The sequence below is a fragment of the Hemicordylus capensis genome, chromosome 4, assembly GCF_027244095.1.
Source record: "Hemicordylus capensis ecotype Gifberg chromosome 4, rHemCap1.1.pri, whole genome shotgun sequence".
In the NCBI taxonomy this organism is placed as follows: Eukaryota; Metazoa; Chordata; class Lepidosauria; order Squamata; family Cordylidae; genus Hemicordylus; species Hemicordylus capensis.
In genome coordinates, this window is record NC_069660.1 from 220161014 (window position 1) to 220172379 (window position 11366).

The window sequence follows — 11366 nt, forward strand, 5'->3', positions numbered from 1 at the left end:
GTTCTATTCTGTTCTGTTTTACACTGATCTATGTTTGTTGAATCAGCATTTAAGACTTTGAAAGTCACTAAGCTGAGGTTCAATATTAATAGGCCAAATTCAGATTTAATGTGAAACTGGAGTTAAATGGGGCAGAGGTTGGCACTCCATTACATCTGAATTTGGGCAGTCTCGGTTTTGAGCTGAAAGCAGCCTCCAGTTTGTCTTGCCAAACTCCAATTTGAAGCTTTGGTTTGTAGTAAGGTTTGCCACTGCAACCTGCGACTTGGCCAAAGTGTTACGTCTTAATCTGGATGCCACCATAACTGCAGATTTGTACTGTTTCTGGAACCACAAATAATAGGGAGGTTGGCCCAGACCCACCCAGGGATGTGGTTGCTCTATCCAAGCTCCAGCTCTTGATGGCCACATCTCAGCCAAAATGCCACACCCCCACCATCCTCCTTTCTCTTCCCCATCCTGTCTTTCTTTTCCCCATTCTTGTGTATAAGGAATATTTAAAGAGACACTACCTTTTCAGCTATTCCATTCTTTCTGCGGCTGTCAAGGAGGACTGGGCATCACACACACACACACACACACACAGAGAGAGAGATTTGGGGTGGGGAAAGACAGGGATGGTGAACAGTGGGGAGGCAGTCCCACCCACAGCTGCACATGCCTTACCACTCCAGTCAAGCTGGCAACCGTCCATGCAGAAACACGGGTGCACATAGCACAGTGCTGCCCTACAGCAGCACACCCCATCAGGGGCCCCTCTGATTGTGGCGCTGCACAAACATTCATTTCTGCTCCTAGGGAGCAGTCAACGAATCTGTCATTGATGCCCATCCCACTTGTCCTTGGTGGTATCTACTGCCCTGCAGATGCCCCTTTATTTGATGTGCTCTACTTCACTATCGGGGAATGTCTGCAGTAGGTACTCTTGATGGGGCCTCAGCACAAGGGCAATGTCCCTGCACCTGTCCCTGTCCCACATTACACTAGGTAGTAGCCTGGCCACACCCACACACATCCAGTCTTGCATGAGCATGCATGTTGCAGATGGCCCATTACATACATCCACCTTGATTGCCAGTCACATGGCCACAGGAATTTGGTGGCCACGATCTCTGGTTTCGCGTGGACATCTAGCTGCTCCAAACAGCCAGGCAGTTCTAGCAATCTTCTGCTGCCACTACATCAACTGGTGACACCGGCACTGCCAGAGCCACGGGGAGCAGTCAAGGTGGGGACACCTTGAGAAAGGACTGTGCAAAGCTCTGGGCGGATGCTGAGACCAGGGTCTTTGTGGAACTGTGGACAAGCAAGAGGGCAAAGCCCTAACTTCAGAACTAGTTCCTCAACAAGATAACCTACAGCTAGACCTCAGACCAGATGGCTTTCTGGGGGTACCATCACACTGCCAATCAGTGCAAGGAGTGGCTGCAGCACCTCAAAAAACCAAAGAGGTGACCACACCCAACGAGCTCTCCAGAGTGTGGTTCAGGACCATGGCCTACTACAACACGCTGACATTGGTCCTGCTGGAAAGGAGAGACATCACCCCAGGGGCCACAGTGGGGAAGAGGCTGCGGGCCAGCCAAATATACATCCTTGCAGCTGTACAGGGGGTAAACAGGCCCGCTCAACAATTTTCTGTCACAGCCCCAGCACCACTGGCCGCCACCTCCACCACCCCTGCAGTAACAGAGTCCATATCCATGGTGCACTGTGCAGCCATCCCTACTTCTCTGGATCTTGACAGGTAAGTCTCCAGCTGCACTGGGGTACTGTAATGACAGCATGACACCCCTTCTTTTGGGACTGCACCCTCCTCTGTGGTTCCCTCCTGGTGGTTCAGTGGCAACAACTGCAGTGCCCTGCCAGCCCCACATATCCGCCACACTCTCCAGGGCAATGACAGTGTCTACAAGTTCCATCTTCCCTGGCCTCTCATGCACCACCTGCAGCCTCCCAGCAGCAGGCAGGAGTGCCAAGGAGAGGGAAAACCTCCAGGGATGCCAGCAGCCATGGAGAACATTTAATTGTCCAGTCTGTTGATTCTGCTGAATATCCCCTTCAATCTGGCCTCTATACCATCTAGTGCAGTGATGAGACCCAGATAAGGGACCTGAAACCACTGTTCCTGACCCACCTCTTCGAGGAGGACAGCTAGGCCTTCCAGCTGGAGTGTGCAACCCTGCAGGGGGCAGGACTTGAATTGGCAGCCCCCAGGACCAAGGCCTAGGAGTGATGGAACCCCCTGGAGAGCCATCTGGTCTGAGATCCAGCCGTAGGTGGCCTCATTGTGGAACTGTATCCTCCGTTAGGCCTACACCCTTTCACTTGTCCTCAGTGAAAGGGTGCCAATTCTTGTCCTCAGTGAAAGGGTGCCACAAAGACTTCCTTTCTGAGGAGCTATTTGGCCACACACCACCGGATGTTGTGTCTGGTGTGGGGGTCACCACAACTGCCTGCATACCACCAGCCCATGAGATAATGTTGAATGGTGGCTGAAGGCACAGGTGCCTGCCAGCACACGAGTGGGGATCAAGGTCATGCTGTGCCAGATTGGCCAGGTGAATGAACAGGAGCCCTACAATAGGTGATGTGGTGCTTGAGGATGGGATGGCCGGGGCTGGTGGTGTGGTAACTATGCATAGTGGTGGGGTAGAAGTGGTGCATGGCAGGGTGGAAGTGGTCCTTGGTGTTCTGGGGTGGGGAGGGCAGTTTGGAGTGCTGTGCTGCCTGTAAATGTTAGTGGGGGGGTGTCCTAATAACATGTTTGGGGGAATTGTGTTTGGGTGCGGCGTGGGACCATAGCAGGGCGGAGGGGTGCCATGTTGTCTCTGTTTCTTTGAATAAAGCTTGTCTCTTTGTTCTTAAAACTGTTGTTCACTTTTTCCAAACAGCCCTCAAATCGATTGCCAGTGGTCAAAGGGAAAGGGGGTCCCTGTCCATGCTGGGAGTGGGGCCCCAGTACTGAAAAAATGGGAGTGGCTGCATCCAATTGGGGGGCTGCATGCCAAATGCCTGCTAACTTGGCAAAGAGGCACATTTTAACATGGTGATTCTCTTTATTTAGCAGGGGGAGAGTAACTGGCCCTATCCACCCCCAAGCACAGTACCTCCAGTGACTGTTGCTGGTATCTATTTTATGTTTCTTTTTAGATTGTGAGCCCTTTGAGGACAGAGATCCATCTTATTTATTTATTTGTTATTTCTCTGTGTGAACTGCCCTGAGCCATTTTTGGAAGGGCGGTATAGAAACTGAATAAATAGATAGAATCATTCATTGTCTTTTTGAGCACCTCTGGAGGTATCAAAGAAGAAGCATGGACCTGGCAACAGTGTCCTGAAGGACATATTCTGGGAGAAACAGAAAAGGAGGCAGGCTTGCCCCTTTCACCTGTTAGGTTGCAGAGGCTTCCCTGCCAAGGAGGGAATCCAAGATCCATGGAACTTGGTGCATGAGGGGAAAAGGAGGCCCACACACAGCCAGGAAAAAATGGTTTGAGCCCTTTGCCAAACAAGGAGGCTGTTCTAAAAGGGGGCACAAACCAGGCCATGCCCATGCATCTTGCAGGCATAAAGGAGGCTGTGGCGGCTCCAGCATCAGCTGGCCAAAACCATGCCCCAGGCAGGGCACAAAGAATGGAAGCCTCCTCCCTTCCTGGAGCACTGCCCCTTTGTTCCTGCAGCTTTGCAGGTTGAGGGGGCCAGCCCTCTCATACAACACCACCACCCCTGGATGTCCCAAACAGGCGGCATGTGCAACTGAAGCTCCCATGAGGGTGTGTGCCATCACATGACCTCCCTCTCAGCAAGAGAGGAAAAGCTTTGCCATGATGGGTACATCACTCAGCATTGCAGTCCGCACCACAATGCAGATGGTCCTCAGCACCATGGAAGAGGAAGCAATACACAGAGCCCAGCAAAAGAACTGCTTTCTGTGGGTTCTGGGGCATTTGGGGACCCAGGGTGCAGCAGCTGCCCATTTGGAGACTGAAAGGTTCTTGGCAGTAACCAGAAGATTAGAGGAGCTGATAGCACACTCCAGGGCAGCTGTTGAAGTAGTCTAGAGACATTCAGTGGCCCTCTCCTCCACTTCGAAAGCCCTGTATGAAAACTGATCAGTGGAAAGGAGGTGGGTGCTGCACCAAATACAACAGCACCTGGAGATCAATGGAGGATGCAGACAAGTGGGGCGAGCACTTTCGGGGAGGCTTTGAGATGTCTCAGGCAACCTTTGACTTCCTGGCAAGTGAGATGGAACCCGTGCTTCTCCGGTAGGATACGGTGCTGTGCGGTGCGGTGTCTGCGCGCAAGTGGCTCACCATAACCATATAAAAGCTGACCTCCAATGTGACCTGTCCCTGAGCAACCTGTTTGCAGACGGCACATCCACCACCTGCGAGATAGTCCAGGAATTGGTGGGTCTTCTGGTGAAAATGTCCCTGGAGGATGTGGTCTGCGTGGGCAACCCACAGGAGGTGATGTCAGGTTCCAGGAGAAGGGTTTCCCAAGCTATATAGGCCAGCACACACATGGAGATTTTAGCGCCCCTCCCTGATGCCACGATGAGTACTTTGGGAGGAAGCACTGCTACACCATGACCCTGCAAGGTGTGGTGGACTTGACAGGCTGGTTCATGGATGCATACGCTGAGGTGTCAAGCAGAAGCCACAACAGAGCCGTGTTCTGGACCTTCCCACTCACCTCGAAGCTCCGCTTCAAAGTACTTGAGTGAACATTACACCCATGGAGATGGGTGGGCAACAGTTGAAGCCCATGATATTTGAGGACCAGGGATTCAGCTTGCAGGAGTGAAAGGTCACCCCCTATCATGCACTCAGAGATATCCTAGAGAGGAAATTCAACCGCAGGCACAGCAGCATGAAGATCATGGTGGAACAGGGTTTCTGAAGGTTGAAAGCCCAGTGGCACACCCTCTATAGCTTGCTGGATGTTGAGAAGGTTCTTGTGCCAAAGATTATCATGGTTTGCTGCATCCTGCACAACGTATGGAAGTCCAGGGGAGATGTCCTGCTGGAGGAGCCCGTGGACCTGGTTGCACATTCAGAGAGTGAGGGTGGTGGCAGAGATGCGCCCGACAGAGATGGAGATGTTGTGCTGGTGGGCTTCATGGCCCCAGCACCAGTCCTGAGGGTTGTTGGTAGCAGCAGGGAGGTGCAGACAGTGAGAGCTGTTTGGGGGGGTTGATGGGACAGGGAATAACTTGAGATCCCCCACCCCAAGACTTGCTATGTACAGCACGGTCTGCATTGAGGGTTCATAGTATGTGGAGGGCTTGCTTTTCCTCAAGCTAGAGATGTGTCGGCTCATAGGTCCCCAGGTTTGAGAGCAGAGGGCATGGGGGGAAAGAAGAACAAGTTATTTTGCAACCATGGAGGGGGAATGGCAAGTGGCCCTCCCCTGGGCTCCCCGCCCCAACACCACTCGCATGAAGAAGAATGCACGAAGGTTTGAACAAAACTGCACCTCCTCCCCCCATAAGAATGTGCCCTTCTGCTGTCAAGTATTTGGGGTTAAACTGTCATCGGCTCGAGGAAGCTGCAGGGATCCGAATGTGATCAACACCACACACACCCTTTTGAATCGCAGCCAATGTCAGCTGCCTGGACAACCTGCTGATGCCCTGCCTCAGTTTGGCAGCACGAGCAGCATGCAGACATCTGGGATATGGCCAAAGAGCAGGGAGGGGCTACCCGCCCCTGAAACTGGAGGTTGCGGTTGCCAAACCACAGTCGGAAGTCTGCAAAGTGATTCACAGTTTCAAATTGAAACCGCAGGCTTGTCTACCTCTGGTTTCATGTTATGTCTGAATGGCCAAATACTCACAATTAGATTGGAATCAAGGTGGACATGCCTGGATGGGTGATTTCTAACTTGCTGACCTCACAAGAAAAGCCTTTCTTTTTCAAAAAGGAAATGCTTTGCTTTGAGCCTGTTGACCACTAGGGCTTAGCATTTATTACAAATTTGGGGGCAGTAACTGGGAGGTTAATTTGGAGGCTGGCTGGCCAGTCAGTCCTGGAGTGTTAGTTACTTAAGGTAACTGGGGCAGGAATTGGAAAAGATTCACTTTTTATGACATAGATTCATGCACAATGGCAATCTTAAGGAATATCTGTCTGAAAAGAAACATATTGTGATTCCAGGGACAATGGATGAAAGATAGCTCTTGTGTGTCTACAGTTTCCTAAAAGGTGATTTATCAGCCTCCTTTTGTAGAAATCTTGTAACTAGTTTTAAAATTATAGATCACTTCACTTTCAAAATGTAATTTTAAAAGAGGGGGTTTCCAACACTGGCACCAGCAAGAAAACCTGGAACCAAGAAATCAATATCAATAGTTCAGTCTAGTGTGGCTGTCACTCCATGTCAATAACATAACTGTACAAACATTTTTATTTCCAAAGAAACAAGTAAACCAGACAATCCAAATTTTGACTGATTTCAAATTTTTTTGTGGCACTTTTCAGTGGATATGTCACCACTTCACATTTATTTATTTATTTATTTATTTATTTATTTTATTCTATTTTTCTACCGCCCTTCCAAAAAGGCTCAGGGTGGTTTACAATTAAAGCAGAAACCATTAAAACTGTAATTGTTTTAACAATTAAAACAAAAATATAAATATAAACATCAACTAACAAGTAAAACATCAAAGAAACAATTAAACAATCAAAACAATTAAAACTCTGAAAACCAGGTTACAATATTAAAACAATTAAAACTAATTAAAAACCCTGGAAGGCCAGGCCAAACAGATAGGTTTTAAGGGCTCTCCTGAAGGTCAACAAAGAGTTAAGTTTGTAGATTTCTGCAGGAAGTGCATTCCACAGCCCAGGAGCAGCTACAGAGAAGGCCCGCCTCTGAGTCGCCACCAAACGAACTGGTGGTAACTGGAGATGGACCTCCTCAGATGACCTTAATGTGCGGTGGGGATCATGTAGAAGAAGGCGCTCTCTAAGATAACTCGGACCCAAGCCGTTCAGGGCTATAAAGGTAATAACCAGCACTTTGTAATTTGCTTGGAAACATATCGAAAGCCAGTGTAACTGTTTCAGAACTGGAAAAATATGGTCTCTCTGGATTGCCCCAGAGACCAATCTGGCTGCCGCATTCTGAACTAACTGAAGTTTCCGGACTACGTACAAAGGCAGCCCCACGTAGAGCATATTGCAATAGTCAAGCCAACACACATGTCAACCAACACACAAGATCAACTGTGTAAAACACTTTTCATTGAGGCTATTCACCTATTCACGTGTGTGCAGTACTGGACTAAGAGAGCAAAGCCCAGTTTTCCACACGTGTGTGAACCGCCGGAATTGTGCCTGATACCAGCGGCACCATGGCGGCAAACCCACCTATGAAGCCTCCCTTGAAAATGGGGTCAGGAGAGCAAGCTCTCTCCTAACCCCATTTCCTTGATCGTGTGTCAGCCATGGCTGCTTGACTCACGGTGGGGAGGGGGGATCCCCATAATGCACCACACACTTGCACAGTGCATTATTGGAGGTCCAGGTGGGGGACAACGAAGTAGCATTTCCCGGCACCCCACCCTCGGAGCTACCGGCAGCAGCCAGTGCTCGTCTGGGTGGGCAATCCGCCCACCCAAGGGAGAAGGACTGCTCATGTGTGGGGGAGGTAAGCATTTCATTGCTTCCTCCCCTCACCCCTTTAGAGCCTGTTCTCAAACAGGCTGCCTGTCTTTATTTTACAGCTGCGGCATATTGCTTTCATAGAAGGCTTTCTAATGCTTATGTTACGTGCTAAGCTTAGAGTCCACTCCACAGCCACTGTCCTGATCTATGTTTTGTTGTTGCTGGTAGTGACCAGACTGGCCTATATATGACCACTATATTTTAGAGGGGGAACTTATTGGAAAATACCATTATGATGCCAATTTAAATACAATTTAATTGGAGTGAAAAGAAGTAACCTGGTATACGAGAGAGAGAGCACTCTCCATAAAATATTTTTGTTTTAGAGTATTACCACTACTGTGCATAGCTGAGCTACATTTTAACCATAAACACAAGAGATGCTGCTCCAGATGGTGCACTTAAAATATGCTATAAATTTTAATATAGCAAATCTCTATTCACCCTAATGCCAACACTCCTGAGGATTTCCTTACTCTTAATAAAGCAAAACAGAGAAAGAACATGTAGTGTTCAAATAAAAGCCTAAGAATGGTAATATAATGTACTAACTTCTGCTAGACACACTCTGATTGCACGTTCCCTGGTCATAATCTGTGTAAGTGCAGCTGCGGCAGTCCACAATTTAAAAAAAAAAAACACCCAAGAAAACCACACCTTGTATTGTCCACCAGATGTCTAGATTTGCAATACTTGCTGGTACATTTCAGTTACTGAGAGTTCAGTCAGATTTTAAAAACATTTTTTCTTGGTGCATCAGATAAGAACCCTATACTGGATATTGGCATTGTGCAGAACATTCATTATAGCAATGAAGTTATTCACTCTGGTTAAATGGTATGCTGTCAAGTCGGTTGGAAAGTTTTTGTAGACAGTTCATGAGCAGGATTCAGCTCAGTCAGCCAAAATGAGGAAGAAGGGAAGGTCCCAGGCTTAGGAATATTTGGAACAAATGTCTTGGGAACATTTGGAGATACAGGCTGACATTCTGTGCAGTGTTAGAAATGCATAAGAGGAGCTGCTGTCAGTAGATATTTATTAATTGTTAAATTTGTATACCGCCTTTCATTAAAACAATCCCAAGGCGGTTCACATAGAAAAATTAAAGCAAGACTATAAAAATTATTCAATTAAAATATTAAGATAAAATATAAAAACAGAGATCTAACTAAAAAAGATTGTAAAATACACACATAAAATAACCATACAAAATACAAAGAAGCAGCAGTAGAGACAATCACATAAATGCCTGGGTAAAAGCCAAGTTTTCACATGCTTTCTAAAAGCTGTGATGAAGACCGAGGAGAGAATAGCCAATAGATAACGCCGCATCACAGCTCTGCATAGCATGTTGCAGAGCAGGGAAATGTACGCAAAGTGGGAGGGGGAACCATTTTTGCCGCTCTTTCTTCCCTCCAAAAGAGATGTTTGGCTTCAGAGATCTCTCTCCTTGAAGGCTATGCAGCCCTCAGTGACATATTCCTAAAGTCAAGCAGCTTTCTCCCCCCCGCCCCGTGCTTCTTGTAAGCTTTGCAATGAGTGCGAGGAGAGGCACTGCTTGCCAAGCTTGCAGGGGTCAGATTGGTCTTAAAAAGCTGCTCCAATGGTGCAGCAGAGAGCACCCCCTATAATCGGCTTCTTGAGGCAACTGCCTCACCTTTCCACATGAAATGACTACCCCTGAGACCAGATCTTCGAACTCCACATCTGGCTAGCACACAATTGTTGTCCCTTATTGAAAACCTCAAGCAGCTACCAAAAGTTGTAGAATATCCCTTATTTGGGGGCTGGTAGCTAATAATAAATAAGAACTAACGAAAGCAAATCTCTTTTTGACCTGCATCTCAAACTGTAAAATTCAGTTTTTACAGGTGGGCATTACACGAGATCAGAATCTTAGCTGAAGCCTACAGATACAAAGCTTTCTACTTTCAGACATGTATCATAAACAGGGCCACAGTGGATGGTGTCCCCACACAGAGTTTTGAACACCTGCCTGTAATGCATCTACTCTTTCCTGTTTAATTAGCCAAGGCCTATCTTTTGTTCTATCTTTTGTTAGTTTTTTGTTACACACAGAAAGAGGTCTTTTCATGATCCTTTATCAGTGCTTCCCAAAAGCCAAGACAGGTGCCTGGGGGATTAATTTTTTGTTTCTTCTAAAGAAAGGAAACCGGGGGAGATATCACTCCTCAACTGAGCTAAAATCTGAGAGCAGGGAGCAGGTGCAGAGGCATTCCATGCATCTAGTTCATTTATCCCACCATGTTCTGAAAGGTCCAAATATTAGCCTTTTTGCTTCAGAGTGACATTGGCAACACACGGCCTCTGTTAAACACAAAGGCAAGCCCAATCTGTTTAATGTCAGGATGGCAGCCTTCAAGATCATGGCTACCGTGGTAACCAGACCTTCTTTATGTCATGGCTGCCTTAGCTGGATGTCAGCAACATATTATAAAGAGCTACTTGCTTGCTGTTTTCCTGACTCATGCATAAGAAAAATCCCATTTGAGCTTATCTTAATGAATTAGTAGCTGCTCCATTAGCGAGCACAGAAGGAGTAGCCAACAAGAAGCTATACTCTCCCTTAGCTTTCACTACTAATTTCCTTTTTGCTCATTTTGCCTTAACAAAAACAAATCTCATTTACATTAAGGTTCAGCAAAATCAATAAGGGAAATTGCAGATTTAGCCCCATATTTTTAGAGGCTGTTTTATATGCATTGCCTCTTTAATAGTCAAGGCCAGAAGGCCTCTGGATGAGGTAAAAGCTAAAGTGTGCCATCAAGTCGATTTCAACTCCTGGTGCCCACAGAGCCCTGTGGTTGTCTTTCATAGAATACAGGAGGGGTTTACCATTGCCTCCTCCTGCGCAGTATGAGATGATGCCTTTCAACATCTTCCTATATCACTGCTGCCCAATATAGTAGCAGCAGGGATTCAAATCGGCAACCTTCAGCTTGTTAGTCAAGCATTTCTCCACTGCACTACTTAAGGTGAGAAGCCATGTGAAAAAACTGTGGGAACAATTGCAAATTTGCAGCCAAAGCCAGGGGCATACAGAGCCCACCGGCAGTTGTGGGACACTCTCTACCCGTGGTCTCATACCCTGTAGTATTCTCTGCCATATGAAGTCATATGGATTTATGAAGTCATACGAGCCCTGTGGTGTTCTATGACATATAAAGTCATACACAAGGGGACAGGGGCACCAATGGCAAGATGGGCATGCTGCCTGGCCGGCTCTTCCACTCAGCACTTCATTCATGCACTGTTGGAGTCGGGTTGGGTGCGCTTTGAGCAGAGAAAGAGTGCACCAGACCCAACCCTCCCCCGCATGGCGTGTGAATGAAGTACCACAAAGAAACTGAGCATACCATACATTAAATGAGGCGGGGGGGGGGGGCACTTCAGTGCAGAGGTTACAACTTCTTTGTTCTTCGTGGTGAGCAAGTGGCTGATTATTTTATGTTTCACTTTTGGGACTATGGGGCTTAGACCAAGAACCCCAGAGCCTGGAGCTGTCACCAAGCCTAATGAGCTCAAGCCTCCAGGCCCTCTTATCCTGATTGATTGATTACGTGCCATCAAATCGATGTTGACTATTAGCGACAACATAGATAGATGCTCTCCGGGATGATCCATCTTCAGCTTGGCCTTTAAGGTCTCTCAGTGGTACATTCATTG